Source organism: Arachis ipaensis, chromosome B03 (genome assembly GCF_000816755.2).
Source record: "Arachis ipaensis cultivar K30076 chromosome B03, Araip1.1, whole genome shotgun sequence".
Lineage (NCBI taxonomy): Eukaryota > Viridiplantae > Streptophyta > Magnoliopsida > Fabales > Fabaceae > Arachis > Arachis ipaensis.
Window position 1 is genome coordinate 107,969,959 of NC_029787.2, and position 11,064 is coordinate 107,981,022.

At 36.9% G+C, this 11,064-nt stretch overlaps 1 long non-coding RNA gene across 1 annotated transcript in view; it reads right to left on the reverse strand.

The window, feature by feature from the left end:
• LOC110269783 overlaps positions 1–822 on the reverse strand; it is a 13,134-nt gene extending 12,312 nt beyond the window's left edge. The window contains exon 1 of the long non-coding RNA XR_002358541.1: positions 691–822. This is a non-coding gene — a long non-coding RNA (uncharacterized LOC110269783). The remainder of the gene's footprint in view (positions 1–690) is intronic.

Genomic DNA, 11,064 nt, shown 5'->3' on the forward strand with positions numbered 1-11,064 from the left:
AGAGGAAGGAAGAGGGAGACCGCCGATGCCAATTACACCACCGCCACCACGTCTAGCTACCACCGCGTCGTTGTGTTGCATAGAGGAGGGAGAGAGCACGAAGAGCAGAGGGGAGAGGAAGAACGGTCACGAAGGAGCTTAACTGTGGAGAGAGGAGACACTCATCTGACTCGTCACCGCCAGTTCGTCCTACCTGACCCATAACCATCGCCATCGTTGCTTGTCCATTTGGAGCCGCCGTCGTCACCATTGAAGCAGAGGAGAGACAGAGAGTTCGTGAGGAGAGAGGGGACGCGCGTGTAGCGTCGCCGTCGCCATCTTCGTCCGAATCGCCGCCAAATCCGCCGCTGCCAAAGCTTCTAGCCAAGCCTCTGCCGCTGAGAACGGCACTGCCGCCACTGAGATCTACTACCGGTAAAGGGGTTTAAGTTAGTTTCTGTTCTTTTGAGTTTCAGAAAGATTTTTGACGCTGCATGGTTATTACAGTCGCCGTCACTGGGATTTTCGCTCACCGTTGTCGCCCGAGGTTATTGTAGGAGCTGCTGTCGGGTCGACTTAGAGTTTCGGTCACTTTGTTTTGTCATTACAGTAAGTATTTATGTTTTGAAAACTCCTGCGTTAGTATTCTGTTATATGTGGTTACAAACCCTGAAGTTTTGGAAACATAGGGTCGTGTTCTAACTGCTACACGTCGCTTTTAAGTTGCTATGATTGCTGCGAAAGTGATCAGCGGCTGAGGTTTCGGTTGCCGTTGGTTTTGAGCTGAGAGAAAAGAGTTCTGTTGACACATTTGTGTTATAGTTTTGACTTGTTGAGGTAGGGACTTTTCTAAATGCTTATTTATTTAAAATTTGAATTGTTATAAATAGATATGATGTGCGAAATGCCTTTCTGGTGATTATCTAAGTCTTATGAATTGTCTGATTTGTCTTGGCTGAATATAGTTGTCTGTTGATTGAAATATGGTCTAATTTTGTTAAATTGGATATTTCTGATTGGTTTGATTTGAAATGATTTTAATATCTGAAAGTCTGAATTTTGTTTTATTGAAAATTGATTTGGTCTTGAACCCGTTGGAAAGGGTTGAGGACTAATTTGGTTGGGACCCGAAAAGGGTGGCAAAGTCCAAGTTTTCGGAGAGATGTGGTGCGCAAAAATAAAACTCGCACAACTGAACCGGCAAGTGCACCAGGTCGTCCAAGTAATACCTCAGGTGAGTGAGGGTCGAATCCCACGAGAATTGCCAGATTAAGCAAACTGTGGTTATCCTCCAGATCTTATTCAGGCAAATAAAGAGTTGATTGTTGTTGTTGTAGGTGCATAAACAAAACAATAACGAAAGCAATGAAGAATTGACGTAAAAACGATAGTCAGGAATCAATTAAGGCCTCGGAGATGCTTGTTCTTCCGGATTAGTACTTCTTACTGACTTCTTTAACAATGCGTGATTCATTCAATGGCAAGGCTATAAGTCATTAAGCCATGGGTCATGGTCACTAATCTCCATGGTCCGAACCAAATACGAGGATGCTGATCATTCAATCTGGACGAGGGTGAAGCTCACGCAATCCAATCTCTGTTGATCCTACTCAAAACGCCACAGACAAGGTCGGATCTTTCAGATCCGAGAACGATGCTCAGTGTTCTAGCCTTAGTGTCACAGAACCTCAATTACCCATCACTAACGGTATTTCATGTCACATATCACAATTATCCCAAATAACTTATTAGAACCTGTGATGTACTCTCAAGATGTAGATCAGTACTATTCGGGTCAAGACTCGTAAAGAACTCATGTAGAATAAGGGGTCATACTTTTGTTCCACCCCAGATTCATAAAGATGAAGAACGATAATATATCATAGAATTAAATCAACCACGTATTAAGGTAGAAAAGTAATAATATTAATCCATAGGAATGAGCAGAGCTCCTATCCTTAACCTAGGAGGTTTAGCCGCTCATAATTTACAGAGAAAATAGAAAATAAGTTCTTAGAGATTAAAGATCCTAAACATGGATAATCTTTGCCTATATATACTAATAACTATACCTAAAAAGATATTAATAATAATTAGAAATTACAAAAATGAGATAGACTAAGCTAAAGGTAAGAAAATCCACTTCTGGGCCCACTTGGTGAGTAATTGAGTTGAGCTTGGCATCCAACTTAAGTGAGTGGGAGTTGAACGCCTACTAGGGGGTGTTCACACTGCTTCCTTGCTCCGTTGGTGGCGTTGAATGCCAGTTTGGGCGTTCAACTTGGGAGGTTGGTCCTGTTTGGGCGTTGAACGCCAGAGAGGGGGTAAGTTGGGCGTTTAACTCCCATTTTGGGCAGTCCATTCCAAAGAAAAGTATAGACTATTATATATTGTTGGAAAGCTCTGGAAGTTAAATTTCTAACTCTCTTGAGTTCGCCTCAATTAGACCTCTGTAGCTCCAAAAATTCTCGTTTGAATGCAAGGAGGTCAAGATTTGACAACATCTGCTATCCTTTCTTAGCCTCTGAATCAAACTTTTGCCAAAACTTGCCAAATTTGCCCAAAAATTACCTAAAATCATAAGAAAAACACAAAAACTCAAAATAGCTTCCAAAAAGTAAATTTTTCACTAAAACCTACTAAAACATACTTAAATTTAATAAAATGTACTAAAAACACTAAGAAAATGCACCTAAAAAGTGTATAAAATATCCGCTCATCAAGATGCTGCCGAAATTTCTATAAAGTCGGAGACTATTTGAAACAATTTTTTGAAAATAATAAATTATGCTTTGAATTGAATTATTGATAAATGAATTATGTTTGAAATTATTTATTAAGAAAATTATTATATTTTAAGGGTAATTTATTTAAGAAAAGAATTTTGTTTTAAAGTCGATTTAAAGATGAAAATACTTACGTTTTGGAAATTGATTAAGTAAGCCAATTTGGAGGAGTTTTAGTGTATTTAAAAGAAACTTGAATTTTGATTGACAAATTTCACTGTACGAAGTTTTAAGAAAAGTTTGAAGTATTCTCTAAAACTTTGATTTAGCAAAACTAATACAATTTCCGAGCCTTTGAATATGCTTTAGATTTTAGAATGAAATTGAAATTTGTTTTCAGCTTAAAATGATTTGGTTTTAGTTTAAGTAAGTTAGTTTTGAAATTCGTTCGAAATATTTGGATACATGACTTAGTTTTGTTTTAAATTCCATTTTATTTATTCAAATCAAGAAGCTAAGGTTTTAGAGGTTTTCAATGAAATTAAGGAAATGAGTTAGGTTATTCTCTCCTAAAGTCTTGTGACTCTGCTGAGGAATTTTATGACCCAATCTTAATTTAGAGTGAATGATTTTGAGTCTTTCAGAAGAGATTTTGAATTTGGCATGATTTTGAAGTTGTTTGGAAGTTTTGGAAAGATGTTGCGAAAAGTGGCTCTGTTTTAAAAAGAAAGTTTACTTGAGAAAAGTGGTTCTTGGCAAGAAGTGAACTGAATACGTTTGATATTTGAAAGTAAATGGGCCAAGAATGATTTTTGAAATAAGATATTGAGTCTGATTGATTGTGGATATTACTGAGATTGTTGATAAGTCGCTTGCGCCTGGCAAGGACGGTGGTTAATCCCGCTTGTCGAGGTTGCGGCGCCGACGTAAGGATAGTGGTTAATCCTGCTTACGTGTAGATGTGTGGTCGGAGGCAAAGTATCCCGCTCACATCCTTTCGGATCACAGGAGTGTACCCGGAACTATATCTGTGGTGGGTTCCCATAGTTATATTCGTGATCGAAAGGCGACATTCCCATGGGAATATGTCGGGTTGGCAATTGAACCGATAATGTGATATCACAAACAGTAGGACAGACATTCATCATATGCATCTATGTGATATTGTTTGGGTGTGCATATTGTAATTGGTTTGCCTATGTGAATAATTATGTTTAACTGCTAATTGTCATACTTGATGTAACTGCTTTGATTGTATTTGAACCTCTTTACTTGTGCTTGTGATTGAAATTGTTTGGATTGTGGTGATTTGGATACTGATTGAGTTGTTTAGGCCTGAGGCCATGGCTGATATGTTTGAGGTCTAGTTCTGTATAAAGTATCTGATTAGTTCAACATAGACTTAATAAACCTATGCTTGGAATAGGATGATCATTTATACAGCTTAGGTAACTTCTTTTATGTATATGATCTAGTAAAGTATGAAAAATGAAACTCCTACATCATAGACTTAATTGAACCTATGCTTGGGATAGGTTGGTCATTCATACTGTCTAAGAAAACCTTTAGGATTTTACAAAAAAAAGGTTTTTGATTTTGAGGAATTAACAAGTTCTCTTTAAAAAGGATTTTTGGATTTCGAATGTGAACCCTTGGTTTTTGGAAAGACACATAAGACAAGCAATGATTACTGTACTATAAAAATAGTTTTATTTCACGTATCTTATTATAGCAATTCTATAACCCTATAGTGAGAACCAGCGAGGATGATGTTCTCACTCCCCTACAGGTTTTTCCTTTTAAGGATTTGGCGACGATGTTTCAGAAGAGTTTATTTCATTTTCTGTTTATTTGATATTTTTGTATTATCTTAGTTATTATTATTTTTCCCTCGCCTCTACCTTTATCAATTTTCGAAGAGGGATAGAAATTTGTGATATGTATGTTTTTAAGCTATTGTTATGTATATATATAAGTCTAAAGTATTGTATCTGGTCTGTATGTATGTCTAAAGTGTGTATATATATATATATATGTTTTCAACAAAAAGGTGTTTTTGAAAAGTTATGCAGTTTTAAGTTTTAAACAGGCTCCTATTTTAATATTAAATATGTTTAGAGTCGTCGTAATATCCAAGTTATCAGAGTGGTGCAGCCAGAAGCGTGACATTCTGATAGTGAGGGTGTTACAAGTTCTATCACAAATCTATCTTTCGATGAGGGAGAAATTCATAAATATCCTTGAAAAATACCTCGGGAAATTCACTCACTATTGAAATCAGACTCAAATTCTGTTCATCTCCCAACAAACTCATAGCAAACAGCACAAATCCCTGACATTCACTCCCACTACAGTTCACTATCACCGAATTCAGATAATAACTCCGGGCTACAACCGCTTCTAACCCTTTAGGTATAAACTGAACCGAACGCTCAAAACAACCTAACAATACATGATACTTTGATAGCCAATCCAAATCCAAAATTAAATCAAGTCCAGTCAATGGTAATCATATTAAGTCATGGATAAACTGCCTGATCTTTATCTGAAAACGTACTTGCTGACAACCTAGCCTAGTTATCATAGCCTCAGAGGCGAGAGTATGTACATGTAAATTATAGGCTAACTCGGATATCTTTAACCCTAATTCATCACTTTTCTCAAATGATATAAACGAATGTGATGCCCCTGGTATCATACAAAACAATTAAGAATTTTGTTACAAATTTCACAATTACCTCTTATCAAATTGTCCGACCTCGCAGCACCATCTGCGGTCATAGTGAAAACTCGACCCTGTTGCGGAGCTCTTCCGGCATTATGAGCCTCATTGCACGGGCATTGCTTAGCATAGTGCCCTGGAAATTCACACGAGAAACATAGATCCAATCCAGCTCTGCATGGCTTGTTCGAGTGATAAGTCCCACATTTGTTGCACCTCAACTAATCTAGCTGAGTCCTCACTAGATTTTCCCTTCCGTGTGCTCGATGGTTATTTCTTCCTTGGTTGTATTGAGGTGCATAACCATCTCTCTTGAAGTTCTGAGCTCTCGGCACATAACCCTTGCCTTGGTCCCTCTTTTGGAACTCTCGACGGTCACCTCTCTCTACAGCAGCATTTCTTGAGCACTCCTCCACAACCCTACTCTTATATACCAACTCGGACAATACTCAGACCTCCATAGTCCCCAAAGCACTCAAAATGTCGCTCTGAAGTCCACCTTCATACTTTATATATTTTCACTCTTCATAATCCTCTAGAGCACCTTGACAGACTCTAGAAAACCAACAGAGCTCCTCAAACTTGCTGGTGTACTCTGCCACGGTCATTGAGCTCTGCTTCAACTGCATTAGCTCTAACTTCTTTGCTGCTCTAACCGAGTTTGAAAAGTATTTCTTGTAGAATTTGACTCGGAAAGCGTCCCAAGTTATCACAGTATCACCTTGCTACAGTAGACAACGAGTTTCTTGCCACCAGAACTGAGCTTCTCCCACTAATTGATATGTGGAAAACTCCACATATTGATCCTCAGTCATGTATTGAGCTTGTAGAGCTCTTTTTATCGTCTGAAACCAATTGTCCGCCTGCGTAGGGTTTATCGTATCCAAAAGATTGGTGGATTCACCTTCAAGAAAGTGGCTAAGGTCATCGGCCCTCCGTTGGATCCATTTGCCCCTTTACCATTTCCATTTCCGGCCTGTTGCCCCAGCATCTCAGTCGTGGCCTACATAGTAGTAGCCATGTTCTCTAACGTGGCCATAAAATTTACCAGGTTGTTGCTGGTCGGTTTCGGTTCTGCATTATCTCTCCGTCCTCTTTCTCGACCATGTCCGTGTCCACAAGATACCATTCTGGTCCTGTTCACACCCAACAATTGATATCAATGTGATTAGTCTCAATATCTCAAGTCTAGTACTTCAAAGTCCTAAAAGTATTCACATGAGCATGCTATGTTTATCAAGCAGTTATCTTAAATAGCATATACACACAATTCAGAGTATGCTCTGAAGCATAGTCAGTCCATCCCTCAAGCTCTACGGGAATGAACTGCTCTGATACCATAATGTAACACCCTACCATGCAAAGCTTTACGCTTAAGTTGTAAATTAGAGGTGGTGAGGCGTTACGACGTCTAAAAGCAAAATACGTATGTATGTTTGAAGGATAATTTAACTAGGAGCCTTGAAGGAAAAGATAGGCAAAAACAAAGTTATCGCGTCGTACTTGAATCGTTAATAATGGAAAGCTCGATACAGAAAACCAAAGATATATATATATATATATATATATTCCAAAAGAGTTATATAACAAGCTTTAGTCTCGACAGTCTCGACCTACGAAGTAAAGGCCGGCTAGAAATATATACAACCCCAAAATACAACAAAAACATACCCATAAATCCTGTTTCTCCGAAATCAACCTCTAAGAAGGATACACAAGTTAAAATACAACAGAGGAGAAATAGATGAGAACTAAAAGGTTCCCAATATGGTAACAGTTCCAAACAGAGATGGTGTAAAACTACTCGAACCCACTAGGAAATCCTAAACTCCACCAACCAAGATCTAAGCCTAGGGTTATGCTAATCCAGAACCAGGTAAAATACACTATAAACTTCACTATGTTCATGATCTAAATCTCAAGTTCTTTTAACACTTCTCTCAGCCTGTCTCTTTTCAATTCAATATCACAGAATTTTAGTATTGATTTCAGTAATTGTATTCAGTAAAACAAACACAAATAATAGGGTGCAAATACAATCAAGAACAGTTATAACATATACAGCAATTACCAATTAAACAGAGATATAAACATAGACAAACCAAAATAATGCACACTCAAATAATTTCACATAAAGGCATATGATGCATGCCTGTCCTACTAGCCATGAACTCACGTGTCGGTTACACTGTCAAAACCAAATACATCCAGTAGCTAACTCGGACATTGTCCATCTTTCGTGTATCTCCGTGAGAAATATAATAATCTCGACTTCATCAAAATCCGGTCTAAAAAGGGCAATGCTCACTCTTGCACCTCTCACTAGAGCCACTATCCAGGATGCGTGTCTAGCCACCCTTACAGCTAGAGAGAGCCATGGAACAAGCGAGATCAACCATCATTTTTGTTTTGGCATAAGTCGACTCAGCGCAAGTGGAATTCACTGCCGTCCTTGCCACGTCGTTGCCAAGAGTAACATCTATCCATATGCAAGCAGGTTGTACCATTGACCTTGCCAGAATACATCTCAGTTTAGTTCACAGTATAATCTTTACTCAGTCATTAGCCACAAGCCTTCATCAATAATCATTCACTTTGATTCACACCCTCTTCCAAAGTTTCAATTTAATCAAATCCGTAAGTTTACACTCGGTTCCAAGCCTAAAAACTAGTTATCAGACCTTAATTGGGGGTTATAAAAATTTACAAGCTTGCCAGAAAAGTCAAACAGTAAAAAACTTTCTCTGTTTTGGAAAAACAGGGTCCGTACATACGCATCACCCTTGTGCGTGCGTATGCACCCACCAAAACGCCATTCCCAGCTTGTGCGTATGCATCTCCTAATGTGTACGCACAACTTGCAAATTTTTCTTGTTGTGCATATGTACACACTCGTGCGTACGCACGAGCACTTAGACTCGCTCTATTATGTGCGTGCAAACCACCTTGTGCATATGAACAATACCAAAATTCTGGTTTTCTGTAACATCTCAGATTTTCAGTTTAAATCGTCAATTTTTTATCATTTATAATTTCTTCTAAAAAACTCAGTTTTCTATCATTCTTAAACCATTTTAAAGCTCTCATCATCACCTTCAATTTAAGATAAATTTCATTAAAATTCGAACTCCAAGTGCCATGTTATGACCCGTTGAAGTTGGTCAAAAACTTATTTCTACCAAATATTGTAAAATGCTCATTTTGACATATTCTCAAATCCAACTTGGTTCAAAACACTCAAATACCATTTCTAAACATGTCAAATACTCACTCATCAAGTCTTAACTATTCCAAGACTAATCACAACAATTCTAATTCATTTAACGTATTTCATCAACTATGTTCATTCACAACCACATGCACAACACTCATATATCCAAATTCTCAACCAACCAATCATTAATCATCTCATTCTCATACAATAATTCACATCACTTACCTCAACTTACCTACTAGGGGATTTCTCATTCTATCATGGCCTCTGACCCAATTTTCACATAAATTATCATTTTCATTATGCATTGACATACACATATATACATTCACACCATAACTCAAGCTATCATCTAACCAAACAATCACCACAACAATCAATTCATTCAATCCTATCCTATGGACAGTTAACCTAGGCATTCACATAATTTTACATAATGTCTACTTCAAACTAAAATCCGTACCTCTAGACGACGGTTCCTCCAACACTTTGATTTTTTCCGAGCAATTCCAACCTCCTTCGGTTTCACACCAAGGTGATCCTCGAATCCAATCCCGCACCAAATGCATCAGACTAGATCTGTTTCACCCCAAATCCAATCCAAACAAGTTCTATTCCATCTAATCACAAAATTTTCACACAATTCAACCTAGGTTTCACATATAGTGAAAAAATTAGGGGATTGAGATTTCTTACTTTGTCTTACATAACTTTGGGTTGAAACTCCATTGGAACTCAAGGTTGATCCCCCTTTAACCATCAAAAATTCAAATTTTCTTCAATACTCAAACAAAAAACGCAAAATTAAAGAGGATAGCAAACTGGACAAGAAATTTTAAATTTCTTACGACAATATTTAGATAGAATTGAAGAGGATTCCGAGACGAATGCGTGACCACAAATGACTGTCAATCAGAGCTACAATTTAGAAGTTATGAGATTTTTATGACAAGGTGAATAGTATTTTTGGTTCTCTCTTTCACTCTTAGGGCAAGGAGCATCACTTTGATGAAGGGAGATAGGGTTGAGTTGCTGAAGTGTGGTATTTGAGCATCACTTTGACTTGTTTGGGCCTAACTTTTAGCCAAAATCTTTAAGGTAAGTGTTTTAATTTGTATCATAATTATTTTTACTTTTCAAAATATAAATTCTAATTTCTTAATCTTTTTTGCTCATAATTAATTTATTAATTATAATTTAACCGAGTCTTACAGATTAAAGTTTGAACACACAACCAAGTGAGATTTGAACTTCAATCTATGGTTACATTATATTAACCACTATCTTAATTTTTGTGTGTTATTCTCTTCAATATTTTATGAATGAATTATTGATAATAGGATTATTTGGTATAATTATATGTGGGTGAATTTTGTAGGTGGGAAGTTAATATGTGAGGGGCGTGTTGTAACACATAAGGAGCGTGTTGCCTACGTGACAACATTCTGGCTAACACATAGGTTGTATTATTTGTTTCTGAGAAAAATTAACAAAAATAATAAAAGAAAACATAAAAAATAAGTTGTGTCCATTGTTAGTGTCACTGTATCTTTTCAAGATGGATACAAAATACACTAATTCAATCCGAAGCCTTTACGTGTTGCGCACCAAGTTGTTCTCCTTTTCGAATTTCAAAATTTCTTCAAAATGAAAGAGATGGGTTCAAACCCCTTTCAAGGAGAGAAATGGTAGTCACAACCACCAAGCTATCTTGTTTGTTACTGATATATATGCAAATTAAAATACATATAGATATTTTTTAGCAAATAATATACTTCTATTTAATTTATTTTAATACCAGATCAATCGGTTCAACCAGTAACTTATCGGTTAAATTAATAATTTAGTAATTCAGTAACCTAATCGGTTCTATTATCAGATAACTACGTTACCATCTCTATTTTATATTAAAAATAATTTTCGAAAAGTATATTTTACCATATTGTTTTTATTATTATACAGCATTATTTTGGTTGACCCGTGTCTGAATTATCGTCTTGTATCTGCAACTTGCATGATTAGAATTGGTAACGTGAATTAATTAACAGGAAAATGATATGCATTGCAAGCATAAAAAACCATCAAAAGGGGCTGGACTCAAAGCGGCGTCGTGCACTTCTTTTTCTTAGTATTAGGCTATTAGGGATGTTTTGGATTCAGTTTGTTTGTGCAACCTGGAAAGTAGAACCCACCTTTTATTTATTTTATTTTTTAGTGATTTCGTTTCCCTTGTTTTACATCTGTAAAGCCAGAGCAATTTTTATGTATGTGTGAACAGTGAACCCATGAATTTCGGCAACTATAAAAACACTTTGGTTTACCTTTCTCTTCTCCCCATCCACAAAAATCTTTCTGGTCAATGCATGTATCATGTATGTGCGGCTGGAATGCAAAATCTCAGTTTTTTTTATTATAAATTTTAA